This window comes from Nycticebus coucang, chromosome Y (genome assembly GCF_027406575.1).
Source record: "Nycticebus coucang isolate mNycCou1 chromosome Y, mNycCou1.pri, whole genome shotgun sequence".
NCBI lineage: Eukaryota > Metazoa > Chordata > Mammalia > Primates > Lorisidae > Nycticebus > Nycticebus coucang.
The window spans coordinates 35,225,045-35,242,151 of NC_069805.1; the positions used below are offsets into that span (position 1 = coordinate 35,225,045).

General features: G+C 35.7%; 1 pseudogene; it reads right to left on the minus strand.

Moving 5' to 3' along the window:
• Nucleotides 1–17,107, minus strand: part of LOC128579125 (ankyrin repeat domain-containing protein 12-like) — a 79,484-nt pseudogene that overhangs the window by 24,962 nt on the left and 37,415 nt on the right.

A 17,107-nucleotide genomic window follows, 5' to 3' on the forward strand; every position in this document is an offset into this window, starting at 1 on the left:
GTTTCTCTTATAAATTGAGGTGCATTCTGGTTGGGTACATAGATATTAATATTTGAAATCTCATCATATTGAGTATTACCCTTAACAAATATGAAGTGACCATTCTTGTCCTAACTTATTTTTCTTAGTTTAAAGCCTATTGTGTCTGAAAATAAAATTGCAACACCTGATTTTTTCTGGTTACCATTTGCCTGAAATATGGATGACCATCCTTTCACCCTGAGTCTGTATTTGTCTTTTAAGTTAAGATGTGACTCTTGTAAGCAACAGATATCTGGTCTGAGTTTTTGTGTCCAGTCAACTAACCTATGTCTCTTTAGAGGACAGTTTAAGCCATTCACATTAACGGAGACTTGATAAGTTTGGTGGAATTTTGGGTATCGAGTTTTTCAAAAGTCCAGTGGACATTTTTAATCTTTTCACCCTTAGAGAAGTTGGAGTTTGATCAGACGTTTCTGAGTGAGTTTACGTTTGTAGTAGAGGATTGGGTTGGTCATTATGGAGGATAGGTCTGAGAATATCCTGAAGAGCTGGTTTGGTTGTGGCAGATTTCTTCAACATGTGAATGTCATTAAAGTATTTAATTTCTCCATCATAAATGAAGCTGAGTTTAGCTGGATACAAGATCCGGGGTTGAAAGTTATTTTGCTTTAGGAGATTTAAAGTCGATGACCAGCCTCTTCTTGCTTGAAAAGTTTCAGCAGAGATATCTGCAATCATTCTAATGTTCTTTCCTTTGTAGGTAATGGCTTTCTTTCGCCTGGTAACGTTGAGAATTTTCTCCTTTATGTTACCTTTAGTGAAGCTAATTATGATATGTCTGTGGGATGACTTATTGGGGTTGAATCGTGCTGGAGTTCTGAAACTGCCTGCTATCTGAATTTCAGAATCTCTAGGCATGTCTGGAAAATTCTCTTTCATAATTTCATGCAGAAGGGCCTCTGTGCCCATTGATGCCACTTCATCATTTTCCGGAACTCCTATTATTCATATATTAGCCTTCTTCGAATTATCCCAAAGCTCTCTAAGAGAATGATCTGTATTTGCTCTCCATTTCTCTTCCTCTTTGAGAGTTTGGGAGCGTTCAAAGGCTTTATCTTCGATGTCAGAAATCCTTTCTTCTGCTTGGTCCATTATGTTGCTGAGGGATTCTACTGTATTTTTCATATCTTTGAGGGCTATAAATTCTTGCTTCAGTGTGTCTAAGTCTTTGGTGGTTTTGTCTTTAAATTCGTTAAATTCTTGAGACAACTTTTGAATTTCTCCTCGGATTCCTAATTCCATTTTATCAATCTCGTCTGCAATCCAAATTCTGAGTTCGATTTCTGACATGTCTGCCAGTTGTTTATGAATGGGGATCTTCAATTACATCCGCCATATCTTTCCTTGAGGGGGTTGATCTATTCTGGTTATTCATATTACCAGAGTTTTTCCGCTGATTCTGCCCCATGGTTATTTTACTCCCTTTGATTTTTCCCCTGGGGTTTTGTTGAGGGCCCGTTCTGTGTTGTGGCCTGAGACACTGGGGTCCTATCTGGTGTGGTGGGGTTAAGTGGTTCTGACTTATTTTCAGCTGGCTTCTGTTTGACCCCAGTGAAGCACTTGCTCTGGGTTGAAGTCTCAGTTCTGAGTCGGCCCTGCCCTGGAAGTTTCCGGGGTGTGTGAGTCGCCTCAGGCAAATCCTATACTCAGGGGTGGTCTCCTCTGGTTGCCCAGGGAGACAGGGGGTGTGGCTTCAGCTGCCTCAGGGAACTGCCCCTCCGATGTGGGTCTCGCCCAGCCTCACTCCTGCTTCCCAGAGTCAGGACCCACCAGCCGCAGTTCAGGCAGTGTCCACACCCCAACAAATCCCCTAAGAGTCTGGACTCCCGGGGGGACAGGTCTCCACATCCTAGAGTGAGGGTGGGGTAGGGCGCCAGGAGCCCAGAACCACCGGCAGCGAGCACACTCAGTTCCTCCTAGTCTCTCGTCAGAGTGAGGGCGGGGGTGGGGGTAGCAGTGAGAGCCCAGAGGCGCCAGCAGTAACACACTCAGTTCCACCCAGTTCCTTGCCCGAGTGTGTGCAGGCGCTCAGGTCTCCCCAGACCACAGAGCGAGGGCAGGGAGAGCGCTGGAAGCCCAGAGCAGCCGGGAGTCCAGAGCCGCCAGGAGCCCAGAGCCGCAGGGAGCCCAGAGAAGCCAGTAGCGAGGTCACACAGTTCCACTCAGTTTTATGCCTGGTTGTATTGCTGCCCAAAGAGGGCTGCTGCACCACACCTCGGAGAAGCGCTTCCTTGGTGAGGGCTGCCCTCAGCTGACTGTCCTCACTTCTCTCCTGTGCCCCAAAATCAGTGCTGACCAGCCATAGCTTGGGCACTGTCCTCTCCCCTCTGGAAGTCACCCAAGAATCCGAACTCCTCAGGGACAGGCTTTCATACCTCAGAGAGAGTAGAGGGGAGTGCTGGGAGCTCAGAGTTGCCGGCAAAGTATATTTACAGTTTTATACAGTTTTTATGCCTGGCAGGAGAACATCTAGGCACCCTAGTAAGGGAGGTAGGTCCAGATTTTAGTAGGTCTCTCCCGTGAAATGTAGTGGGAGGGCCTTTGATTTCTTCCCGTTTGTTTGTGGGGCAATTAAGCCAATCAGATGGGGGAGGAGGGACTCCCGTCTGCTTGGTGATGGGGTTTGTACCTTTTGTTTCCATCCTTGTGGTCACAGCTCTCCTCAGCCGGGTTGATGTGCATTCTTCAACTTTCTCTCTTGGTGCTGCTTGAATCCATCAGGTTACTTGCTAAATTTTCATCCCTTAACTCTCCTTCAGGACGGGAGCCTCTGTGGAAAGCTGGCTTCAGTCGCCATCTTGTCTCTGCACCCAGAACTAAGTATTTATGACAGGTCTCATCACACAGCGTAATTACTGAAAAAAGGGCACCAAATTATTTTATTCTAGTCACAGAATTCTTAAATGTGAAATGATATAATCAAAGCTAAAAATAAGCAAATTAAAGATTCTGGTTGGCTATGGCTTAGCAGATATCCTACACAGATCTATAAATTTATGAGGGACTTTCAAAGAGATCTGATTCATCACAGTAAGCTCTCAGATTCAAACTATTTGGAAAATTCTTTGGCAATGCTACCTGAATTCCCCATTAGTGTGAGAAAATTCTGACTGAACTGAATTTCTTAGGTGAGAGATATAGATGTCTGTGTTTTACATGTACCCTGTATAAGCTAATATATAGAAGTCTGGCTAATACCTGCCTAGGCATCTGTTTCTTGAAAAACCCTATACCAGTATCTGGAATTTATGGATCCAGGTTTGAGGGTACCTGTAAAGAAGAGCTGCAAAAATAATTGATAATAAATTATAAATAATAATAATAAAATAATAAATTTTAAATAATATATATTATATATTATTATTTATTATTTATTATTTAAAAATAATAAATAATAAATTTAACAGCAAAAATGAGTGGGAGAAGGGAAGGCTTAGTAGTCAACACAGTGGTTTCATTCACAGAGATGTGCCTGCTGCTAGAATACTCAAGGAGATTGGCATTTATTAATCTGGCACGTCTCAAGAAAGTAATTAAAATCTGGTATTATTAGTAGGCATAAGAAATTAAATAATGTTTCAATGTATCACTTAAATTAACTGGGATAAACTGGCTTTCTAATGGCCTAGAAAAATTAAAGGTCCTAATTTTTAAACTCTGCTGCCCACAAATCATTAAAAATGCCATAGCTCCTAGAATGTCCACTTTGTGAAATATTTGATTTTACATAAGAACAAAAATATCAACTCATTAAATCAGCTTTCATTAATATTTCCAGTATAATCTTTAATTTTCATATTTATCATATCCTTATTTATGTTATATAAATGAGATCATTCTTTAATGATCCCATTTACTATAAATCCAAAAAATATCAGCATTTAACCTAATTTACTACAAAATTTATTATAAAGCCCTAAATATGTCTTTGGAGAAGCCTATTTTTTCCTGAAATCTATATTCACTCTTTCTAGTTAATACATGTAACTAAACATCATGGCTTTCTAGTATTTAGTGAGAAACCACAGTTATTGTTTTAATGGTTTTCCATATGAATAACAAATATTTAAGTGGTACATCTCACCTGAAAATAAAATAGTTAACATTGTGAAAATTTTCTATAAAGTAGAAAAGATGTTTCAAGGAAAAGAAGTAAAATCTAGTGATGAGAGGAAAACAAAAAAAGTTTCCTTAAAACAGATTTGAGAAAAATTTGGCCTTTATATTTGCAAAACAATTGACTTTTTTCATTTTAATTGAATTTTAAAACAATGTTTTTTTTTTTTTTAAATACACTCTAAAGCAAACAGGTGACAATAAAAAATTCTTATAAATTCATTATTAGAATGCCATGCTGCCAAATGATCAAAGATAAGATTGTCATATTTTGGAGAAGAATTAACAAATTTGGTATACTCCAAATATTTAAACAAAAATCCAAATTAGATGCTACATCCTATATGAACTCTAGTTTTGCTTTAATTTAGTTATCACAGTCATTTATCTCAGTTCATGTTTTACATGAGACAGATAAGAAACGTAAATAAAGAGTAGCTGGTATAAGATAGCAAGGCCACAGACAACCATACCATTCTTCAAAGTCTAAATGTTAGACACAAATGTCTCTAAATATGCTTTTTCAAGTTTAAAGGAGTTAACAAGGCTATTTATCTGTCCTATAATGAGTTTGTTTCCTCTGATCTATCATAACTAAAAAATGATAATCTTTTAGACATGCACAGTATACTATGTATTTGATAAAGAGTTAGACACTTCTCAAGATTTGGTAGCTATAAAATGTATTTATTTGTCCTAATAATAGGCCAGAATTTTCACGTTTAAATATAGTAATAATACTGACAAATGTGCTCATTTAGTACAGTCTACTATAAACTTCAAATTCCATTCAGTGTAGATTTACAAGGAAAAATACAAGAAATTCACTTCAGACTCTTCAACCCACACAGAGAGTGGACTTTGCAACAATCCAACATTTGTTCGTTCAAGGTTCAGAAAACCCCCAGAAATAGAGATGTTCCAGTCTTATAATATTGAAAACTAATGCTTTCTTTTCAGATCATGTCAGAATACAGAAAGCTCAACATAGTTGCATCCCAATTAAGTAAGAAATAAAACTGTTTTTCTTGGGGACTTGGTTCACAAACCAATCAGTGTCTCAGAAATTAGTCACTGTGCAGGAAATGAAACACTGGAACTACCAATAGAGATGAGCACCAATCATGTTTGCAATGTATGTAACTTCAATTCTGAGAAAAAAAAAATTGCCATTACTCACTGGTTATAAAATATCTACATGAATCTCTAACAGTTGAATGTCTGAATCTTTTGGTTTTCTGCAATAAGATTCAGATGATGAATGGCTTCATATATATGTATACACACACACACACATATATACATACAAACACACATAGATCTTTTGCAGGTGCACTTTGGAAATTACATTTTAGAAATGTAATTTCAGAGTAACTGATTATAAATATGCCCCCACTCTCCACTTTTACAATAGTAGCCAGACACTACTGATTGTTCAAGCTCAACTAATAATTTTATGGATAATTACTGGATTTTACCACTTCCCCACCCAACCCAACAAATTTATGAAATAATTAAAAAGTATTTATTATCAGTGACAAGTTTATTTCAGTCTTTTTTTATAGCTAAATGTCATGTGCTAAAAACTGGACACTTAGATCCAGGGACTAAACAGTATTTATAATGTTTTAAAGTTCAGAAATAAAAATGTTAGCCCATTTATAAAAAAAGGACGACCAAAACTTTTAACTAATTTTAACATACTAGAGAACACATTTACTCTTTAAAGTGATAGTATTTATATATTTTCTTCAACTCTTTATCTAGGGCAATTATGAAATCAGAAACATATAGTAACTGGTACCAAGCTGAACAGAGGTATAAATATAGTTAATGGTGATGGCATCTCTCCTGGTAACCTGGTATTTTAATCCAGTTATAAGTAAATTTAGCTTTGGCAGCAAAGTCAATAAAGACTAATGAGTTTAATGGAAAAAATTGTTTAAATATGTTTTTTAAAAAAACATGACAAAAAGGATCTGATGATACTATCAAAATCAGCACACTACGTATACCTTGTGAAGTGTATATTACAAAATAGACTAAGGATCTCTCCTAAAGGGTATCTTCCCATAGGGATCACTGCACTACACCATGCCAGAGGTTGACTCTCACATTGTTTTCTACATGAGTGGAGGCATGAAGTAGTCCTGCTACAATGTACTATATATGATACACTTGATATCTCAGAACAAAAATAGTAAACACAGTACAGTTATTTAGCCAAAGAAATCTATATATAAGTTTGAAAAGAAGTTGCTTATCATACAATAATTAATTGTAAATGTGATAGAAACCACTGGCTAAACAGGAACACCTGATAATCTAATTACCTGAGTATGTCCTGTAAAAAGATGTAAGTCTTTCCCCCCAATATTCACTTGTATGTCCTGCATCTGAATCTACAGAATGAAGAGAGACAGAAAAGAAAAAAGCACATAAAGGGAAGTGCAGAATTCAACAAACCAACATTTTCAAAAGACCACCAGTTACTTAATGATTTATCATTATTTTTCCAAAAGATTACTTTTTAAGACAAAGCCAAAAGTATGTTTAAAACACAGGTTTTGCCAGCACCTAAGATTTCAGTTTCTTCATCTCGAATATCTTAAAGTTGAGGAATTCAACCAGGCAGTTTCAATAATACATATTACTGATGCTGTTTATTAAAACATACCATCTGACAAACAGTAAAAGAGGTAGTAGTACTTCATCACTGTTTTTTTTGGGTTGATTAGAATTTGTCTTAAGAAAAGCTGAATCAACCCATTTTGTTCTATGAGTGTCAAACTACTCTGAAGACAACAAAACACTGTGGACTGCAGTATCATCCTAGATCGCAAATACATTCAAATGGTATAAAGTGGCACAAAAGTATTTATAGTTTTTGCATTGTTGAAATTTGCTATTTGGTACCAGAATACATTCTTAAATAAATATAATTACATTATACATCATTTCAACGAGCTTTTCTCACTTTTACTGATGACTTCCTGTTTTTATTTATTTGGACTATGGAAATGTTAGACAAAAAGGAAATTAGAGCAATTTTCTTATTTGAGTTCAAAATGGGTCATAAAGCAGCTGAAACAGCTCGCAACATCAACAACACATTTGGCCCAGAATTGCTAACAAACATACAGTGCAGTGGTTCAAGAAGTTTTGCAAAGGAGATGAGATGAGGAGGATACGGCAGCCATCGGAAGCTGACAATGACCAACAGAAAGCAATCATGGAAGCTGATCCTCTGACAACTACAGGAGAAATTACTGAAGAAATTGCCTAAAAACTCAATAACCATCCTGGCGTTCAGCATTTGAAGCAAACTGAAAAGGTGAAAAAGCTCAATAAGTAGGTGACTCACGAGCTGACAAAAACCAGACAATCATCATTTTCAAGTGTTGTCTTCTCTTATTCTATGCACCATTTCTCAATTGGATAGTGATGTGTGAGGAAAAGTGGATTTCATATGACAACTGGTGATGACCAGCTCAGTGGCTGGACTTACAGGAACTTCCAAAAGCACTTCCCAAAGCCAAACCTGCACTAAACAAAGGTCATGGTCACTGTTTGGTGGTCTGCTGCTGATCTGACCCACTATAGCATTCTGAATCCTGGTGAAACGGTTCTACCTGAGAAGTATGTTCAGCCAATCAATGAGATGCACAATAGATGGCAACGCCTGCCGCCGCACAGTGGTCAACAGAAAGGGCCTGGTTCTTCTCCATGACAATTCCTGACCACAAGTCGCACAACCGATGTTTTAAAAGTTGAACAGATTGGGCTATGAAGTTTTGCCTCATCCACCACATTCACCTTGTCTCTCGATAATCTACTACCACTTCTTCAAGCATCTCAACAATTTTTTTCAGAGAAAATATTTCCACAAGGAGCATGACGCAGAAAATGCTTTCCAAGAGTTTGTCAAATCCCAAAGCATGGATTTTTACACTACAAAATCAAAAAACTTATTTCTCATTGGCAACAGTGCGTTGATTGTAATGGTTCCTATTTTGATTAATAAAGATGTGTCTGAGCCTAGTTGTAATGATCTAAAATTCATGGTCCAAAATAGCAATTTCTTTTGCACCTACCTAATACTATAGTGATCACTATAAAAGCCCTCTTAGAAAGAAAGCATTCTAAGTCAAAGTCAATCAGTTAAGAAAATATAATTCTGTCTAACAATTCATGACAGAGAAATGAGAATATGGAGAACTGACTTCAGTGATATCGACAGAGTACATACTTTCACTTATTAAGAAATGCACCATTTCAACTCACAATAATATTCTGATCTTCACATCCTCAACTTATTGACATAGACCTTTTTTTCCAGGATCACTATTACAAGACAGTATTCAAGATTTCACTACTCAAGTGTTGAAAAAAAAAAAAAGCTTAGAGAACAAGTAACTCTAAAACATAGTATTTTTAAAAATAAGCCTGAAAGTTTAGTGATGGAAATATTCACTCAGTTAAAAGGGTAATAAAGTAACATTTTTTTAATATCATTCTGAAGTTAAGTGGTAAATGTAGTAAATGACAAGATTTTTCAATAAAGACATTTAAAAACTGAATAGATTAACAACTACAAAAATTCCATGAAAAATAATTGACATTTCATATAAAAACACACAAATTCTACAGATTGCAAAGAAAAAGTGGCAACCAATAAATTGTGCCTATTAGACTAAAGTGGATTATTGAAGGAAATCATACTATTTTAACAGATTAAAAGCACAATGGATAAATTGAACTTGCAATTACAGTCATAATATAAGTAAGTAGTTTAACAGTTGATCTAAAGCAGCGGTTCTCAACCTGTGGGCCATGACCCCTTTTTAACAATGAAAATACATTGCTGCATTAGGAAGGTTAAGAACCACCTAAATCTTCCTTTAGAAGTAACCAATTCAATTCACCCTAACCCCACATATCGTTTGGTTTTTATTCAGATAAGTATGTTTAGACAAAGTATTTGTGAATATGTACTCTATAAGGACTTAATTCAAGAGCTAGAATATTAAAGCTTCCACATCTGTCCCATTAATCAACTACTTCTTCCCTCTATGCTATACTGAGACTAGGCTGTATTAAACTACTGCTATTAATGAGATGGATGTAAAACAGTGAGTTCTAAGCAGAGCAATCCTTTCCATGATATGTCCTTTTATAGCAAGGCAAGGCAAGGCAAGGCAAGGCAAGACAAGACAAAAACAATTGTGTATTTATTTATGTATTTGTTTTATTTTATTTTTGCGAAAGACTCTTGCTCTATTGCACTGCTAGATTATAGTGTAGTGAGATCATCAAAGATCACAGCAACTTCAAACTCCTGGGCTCAAGCAATCCTACTATCTCGGCCTCCCAAGTAGCTGGGACTATAGGTGTGCACCAACACACAACTTTTTCTACTTTTGTGAGAGACTGAGTCTCATTTTTGCTGTTCTCAAACTCCTGACCCACCTTGGTCTCCCAGAGTGCTAGAATTACAGGCATGAGCCACCATGCCCAGCTAATATCTGTAATTTTTAAAACAATCTTTTAAAGTTAATATTCTGATTCAGGTTGAAAGAAAATAAGAAAAATACCAAGAATTATTTTTAAAGTCTATTCTACATTTTTTTTTTTTTTGAGACAGAGTCTCATTATGTCACCCTTGGTAGAGTGCCATGGAGTCACAGCTCACAGCAACCTCAAACTCTTGGGCTTAAACAATTCTCTTGTCTCATACTCCCAAGTAGCTGGGACTACAGGAGCCCACCACAACGCCTGGCTATTTTTTTGTTGTAGTTGTCATTGTTGTTTGGCAGGCCTGGGCTGGGTTCGAACCCACTGGCCCCGGTGTATGTGGCCAGCACCCTAACTGCTGAGCTATGGGTACTGAGCCTATACTACATGTTTGAAATTGTTATAATAAAATCGTGGCGAGAAATGGGGTAAATCCGTATAATAAATAATTGCTACAAAATCACCAAAGGTGATTATTGTTCATAAATATAGCTCTGCTTTTATCTGCTATTTTAACATAGTTCCCAGAAAAACTATACCTTTAAATTTCTTTTAAAGGAAATTTTAAAGAATTCCTCTCTCCAAATCTGTTAAATCACATTAAATAAGGTAAATCCTTTCATGGCATCTAAAGTCTTAGGAAAATAGAACTTCTAAGGCTGGCTGGTGGAAAAGATTTAGTTTATTATATTTCACAACATGGACTTTGGAAACAGACCACACGATACCACTTTGAATTTTCTCATGCCATATTATCTAAGAATGCTCCCCCCAAATGAGTAAACAAATAATGATTACTAAAAGGAAACAAATACTAAAAAAGTGAAGTATATTTTATCTTTCTAGTTATCTAACCATGCAAACTAAAATGATGACGTAAAACATGTTCCCCAAGGTCCTGTGAGGTTAAAGAACATTAATGTATCGCTAGAGGCTTTATAACTAGGTATGATTATTTGTAAAAATATCAAGAATCACAGAAATGTTCTATTCTTTTAAAAACTGTAACCATACTCCAGGGGATACATAAAGAAATAATTCAGTGTATGATAAAAATACAATATGCAAAGATGCTCTTGAAAGCATTGCTAATAACAAAAATAACTGCAAATTTAGTTTGAAGGCCAAGAAGAAACTGTTAAATTTTTTCACAGTAAGAGACTGTGGCTTTCCCTAGGATGCCACAAATCTAGTAAAGAAAATAAGTATGATTTTATGACTGATAGTGTAGGAATAAAGTTCACTTAGACATCTTTGATAACTACCAAAAATGACAGAAGTTACTGCACAGTGCATGTACTAGCACTACGAATGTTCATTAGCAATATATGAATGTTCTAGCGATGACTAACAAGCACATGCTACCATGCCCAGCTAATTATTTTATTTTTATAATTTGTAGAGGTGGGCTTTCAGTTTGTTGCCCAAGGTAGGCTCAAACTCCTGCCCTCAAGCAATCCTCTCACTTTAGCCTCTAAATGAACTGGGATTACAGTTATAAGCCACTGTGCCCAGATCCAAATTTAATTTGTCTAGTCAAGCACTTACTTTTCTAGAATGTTTTCTTTCAAAAAATTAGTAAGTACTAAAAAAATTAAGAATTTGGAAGTTTAAGATACGCTGGTCTATCTCAAAATAACATTTAAGAATCTTTACTTGGGGGTGGCGCCTGTGGCTCAAGGAGTAGGGCACCAGTCCCATATGCCGGAGGTAACAGGTTCAAACCCAGCCCCGGCCAAAAACCACAAAAAAAAAAAAAAAAAAAAGAATCTTTACTTGGGCCTGTGCATGGTGGCTCATGCTTGTAAACCTAGCACTCTGGGAAGCTGAGACTTCAGCAGTTCGAGACCAGCCTGGGCAAGAGTGAGATCCCATCTTTATGAACAAATAAAAAAGACAAAAATTACCTGAGTGTTCTGGCACATGCCTGTAGTCCTAGCCAATCAGGAGGCTGAGGCACGAGGACTGCTTGAGCACAAGAGTTTGAGGTATTGTGAGCCATGACACTACAGCACTCTACACCTCTCCCCAGAGCACAGAATAAAATTCTATCTCAAAACAAAACAAAACCTTATTTGGTGATAGCATTACTATTGATTTTGGGGGCCAAATAGGCCTGTCTTGGACAATGGTATGAATACCCCTTTTAAAAAGTAATGACTTTGTAAAAGTAATTTATGTCCATTATTTCAAAAATTCTAGTCATACAAAAAGTATAAACAAGTAAAAAAACAGCTCACATCCTGTCAAGTGTTAATATCTGCAGAACATCTTCCCAAGGATACTTCTAAATATATTTAAAAAGTAACTAGCAGAGACTAAAATACATTCATGTAGGAACAAGAAAAAATAACATATATATGCTATTTTTAATTGTTTTAAAATGCTATGATTTTCTTTCATTTTTTAATTTTTTTGGAAACAGGATATTGTTCTGTTGCCTGGAGTAGTAGGGTGCTGTGATAACATCATAAATTCAGGCAACTTCAAATTCCTGGGCTCAAGTGATCCTCTTGCCTCAGCCTACTGAGTAGCTGGGACTACAGGTGTGTGCTACCATGCCCAGCTAATTTTTTTTTTAAGAGATGGGGTCTTGTTATGTTGCCCAGGATGCTATCAAAACCTTGGACCCACCTAGACTTCCCCAAGTGCTGGTCTTATAGGTATAAGCTACCACAACCAGCCTGATGTTAATTTTTTTTTTTTATGTTGCCCTTGGTAGAGTGCTGTGATATCACAGCTTACAGCAACCTCTAACTCTTGGGCTTAAGCAATTCTCTTGCCTCAGCCTCCCAAGTAGCTAGGACTACAGGTGCCGGCCATAATGCCTGGCTATTTTTCTTTTCTTTTCTTTCTTCTTTTTCTTTTCTTTTCTTTTTTTTTTTTTTTTTTTTTTTTTTTGGTTGTAGTTGTCATTGCTGTTTGGTAGGCCCAGGCTGGGTTTAAACCTGCCAGCTCCAGTGTGTATGTCTGGCACTCTAGCCTCTGAGCCAAAGGTGCCAAGCCCTAATATGCTATTTTTAAATAAAAAGCTGTAAGATTTAGTTTATTTTAATCCAACATAGAAAGAAACTAAAGTAATTGCTTCTTGTTTATAAAAGGAATCATATACCATTAAAAAGTATAAAGTATGAGGGAATTTTAAAGAAATATTTTTAAAGTAATCATTTTTAAAAACTACGTATTTCAGTTTAAACCAATGGTTCTCAACCTTCCTAATGCCGTGACCTTTTAATACAGTTCCTCATGTTGTGGTGACCCCCAACCATAACTAGCAACAAAAATAATTTTATGATTGGGATCACCACAACATGAGGAACTGTATTAAAGGGTCACGGCATTAAGAAGGTTGAGAACCACTGGTTTAGACAGTTATCAGTTAATCCCTCACATCAAGGGATGATGAGCTGAATAGCATTATTAATGCTGCCTCCTTGTTCCCATCAGGGTTTGTAACATCTGCATTTTATTCTGAACCCAAAATACACCCATCAGGTGCAGGCTTAGTTCTTACAGTGAAATAGTCTTTTATGTTTAAACCGTCTTATTTTATCTTTTCATATTACTTAATAGATGTAATGTGTATACACACACAAATTACATTTTAATGTAATCAAACAATTTGTAGTGTTTTATAGCCTAGTTTTTCATTTCCAATATCATTAACTGGGACTAGAATACATATTATGTATTCTTTTACAATGCTATTTTTAAGGGTGAAAATCATATTTTTTCATTACATTTACCATAGTTAAATACATCTTGTATTACTTAACATTATTTTCCAGATTTTCTTTGCCATTATAAACAAAACTCAGATAAATATTCTTAAAGATAAAATGTTTGTTCTCATCAATAATTATTTAAATGGAATGAATGCCAAAAGAAGGATTAGTCAAATGTTGAAAAACTTAGTTTTTGATACATCTTGTCATATTTAACCTTGAACAAGGTATTCCTTTAACTTAGACCAATTAAAGCAAATTATTTTTTCCAACCCATAACCACCAGGTATGATTTGGACCAATAACAATTGTGTCAATCATCATAAATTGTATTTCTTTGATTACTATTACTATGTTTTTCACACATTTCTTTGCCAACTATCATTCTGTAATTCTGCTTGTATCTTTTGTCCATTTTCTGTTTTTGTAGTCATTTTGTTTTCTAAAATGTATGTAACACATTTAAGACACCTTTAATACTACATATATTAGGATAAGTGTTTTGATATATGTTACCGTCATTGACAGTTTCAGCCAATAGTTTGAAATACAGCATTTCCAATTAAAAAGATCAATGTTAAACATGGAGTTTGATGGTATAATTATCTTTCATATAGACAATACCACTTAATTGTACTCTGTACTCTGTTTTTTTTTAATTATAAAAAGAAGGTAGATTGTAAATAACTCATTTTGCTTTGGGTCTAGGGAAATTCTTAATATTTTCACTGTGTATATAGTATATAAAACAATGTCTTATTTTTGTCATAAGTGTTTAAGAACAATGTCTAATTCAAGTTAAGAGATACAGAAAACATACAGAGACCTGTCAACTAAAAAATGTATACTACAAATTGTTTTCTAAAGCAATGTTAGCATAGGGTGTTTCAAAATCTTTACGTTCAGTTTCCAGATTAAGATCATTTCTGTAATAATAATTCAAGTGGCCACAAATATATTAGTATATAACTTCTTTAAAAACACTCAGAATGGGATACTTCCAGTGAAGGAAGTGAAAACATTCTTAAGAACAATTCATTATTATTTCTTGCAAGGAATAAAATAACTATAACAAATATTCAAGTTTTTATTAGTTTTAAGAAATGATTAGCTTAGAGCTAACACATGCCTTAGTAATTTATTAGATAGCAGTAATAAAGTTCTCATCTATTAAGAATAATTGGGTTTGACTTATCTTAAGTATCAATTTCTAACATATAAGAGTTTTAAGAAACAAAAGTACTATGAAAAGCACTTTGGCAGTTAGACTTAATATTTTTTTGTTTTTAGTGGTACATATTTCTAATTTACTTCTGAATCCAAAATGCCTCAATTTTTTTGGTGTGTCCAATAATATGTTTACAAAAACTCAACAATGTTTTCTCAAATTTACCATATCTTAATGTTTATCCCCAAGTAAATTTTCATCACTGGAATGTTTCCCCCAAAATTAAGTTCTAAAAGTGGTAAGGAATAGGAAATAAACATAAAGAGTTAAGAAATAAAGCAAATTGTTTTTATCTGTTAGAAATCACATCTGGATGACAAAGGTAACATTCTGCTCCAAAATTATAAATCTGAAATACAAATACTTCTCTACACAGTTAATGTGATGTCAAGAGGAGTGCTGCTAAAGAGAGGATATCACAGTAAAAGAATAATTAAATTTTAACAACAACAACAAAAAAGTCACTCTACCTGTGTCTGAATCTCGTTCTTCATTTCTTGATGGACTAATGGAAAAGGAAGTTTACGTTTCATAGAGGATTTCTCTTTCATCTCCTTGCCTACATCACTTCGGTTAATTTTTGGAGTTTTGCTGTAGGATGCAATCTTGTCTTTGCTCTATTAAAAAATCAAACACGAATAAAGTTACATAAAAATATTAGCTAAGAAACATGTTTTTAGAAACCCTTTTTATTGAGGAAAATTTCAAACATACTCAAAAGTAGAGACAGAGTATTACAAGCCATCATTTTATTCAATATACTCAAGACTCAGCTTCAACAATCACAACTTTCTTTTTTTTTGAGACAGAGTTTTATTTTGTCGCCCTCGGGAGAGTGCTTGTTGTGACAGCTCACAGCAACCTCAAACTCTTGGGCTCAAGCGATTCTCTTGCCTCAGCCTCCTGAGTAGCTGGAACTACAGGTATCCGCCACAATGCTTGGCTGTTTTTAGTTTGTAGGGTCGTGCTCTAGCTCAGGCTATGCACCCACTTTAGCTTCCCAGAGTGCTCAATTTTTTTCTAACTTGTTTCTTATTTCTCTAACAAAATTTTCAAATAACAATGTAAAATATGGTAGAACCTTCATATTTCTTCTTCTTCTTTTTATTTATTTATTTTTTTCGGTGTGTGTGTGTTGCAGTTTGGCAGAGGCTGGGTTCTAACCCACCACCCCTGTTATATGGGGCCGGCGCCCTACTCACTGAGCCAGAGGCACCGCCCAGTAGAACCTTCATAGTTGACTACCTCCCTTTATTGACTACCTCAAGTTGGCCTAGTTCCTTAGGTTGACTACCCTCCCTATGTTGACCAGCTTGTTACAGTCCCTTTGGTGGTCAATTTACAGAGAGTCTACTATTTATTCAATACTATAGATATGTTTCTGTTCTATGTATAGATGCCTTTTTAAATATAAAATTTAAAGATGCCTTTTTAAGATGCCAGGAGATTTTACAATAGAGTTGTAACAAAAATTTCAAGGAACAGGTATTTCCCATTTCATATAAATAATACTACAGAAATGTAGAAGTAAGATTAGAAGCTACCCAAACTGTAAGTCTAAAATAAAATCAATATGAAAGAAGGGGAACCATGCCGACTCATACTAGACCATATGGGAAAGCAACAGGACTGGTTAGGAGGTAGAGGGATAAGGATAAATGTGAGCAAGATCTTTTTCCATGGTTTCTGTAGGACATGCAGTTTTAGGATTGGCTAGATTGAGTATTTTCAGCCAGCTCAGGACTTTAGGAGTTGTTTCTCTAATTGTTCGGTATCCAGTTCTGGAATGCTTAGGGAAGCGGGATAGTGGCTCAGAGCACAAGTGTTGGACAAAGTTGGTGTCTTGGGTGTGGGCTCTGGATTGGCTGGTCTTCATATGAAAGGTATCCTCACAAATGAGTTATTTACTATCTGTAGGAACCGGCTAGTCCTAGGAAAAATTCTCTCTCAACGGTCAGCAAGGTCTAGATGTCAAAGCATCAGAAATATAGAAAATAATAGAAAAACTAGCCAGGTGTGGTAGTACATGCACTATAGTCCCAGCTATTCAGGAGGCTGGAGCAGGAGGATCACTTGAGCCCAGAAGTCTGAAACTGTGGTAAGCTGACACCACCGCACTCTTGCCTAAGCAATAGTGCAAGACTCTGCCTCAAAACAGTAAAAATACAGAAAATAAAATGGCATGATTACTACAAAGATTAACCAACAAAACCTTGGTAATTTGCCTTAGGAAATGAATTACTTATAAATAAAAGACCTGAGAAAAACACGAAGATGTCACTTCTCCCTTAAAGTCGTGTAACTAAAGATTCCGTGCCATAAAAGGAATTCAAAGAAACACACTTGATACTATGTCAAATGAAAAATACTAACAAGAATATATCAATAATGTTCTCCTGTACAATATGGTGATTAGTGTGACTATTCATAACTGCTACCAACCTAGTCCTCTGTAAAATAAAATGATTCCTTGTAGGCATTA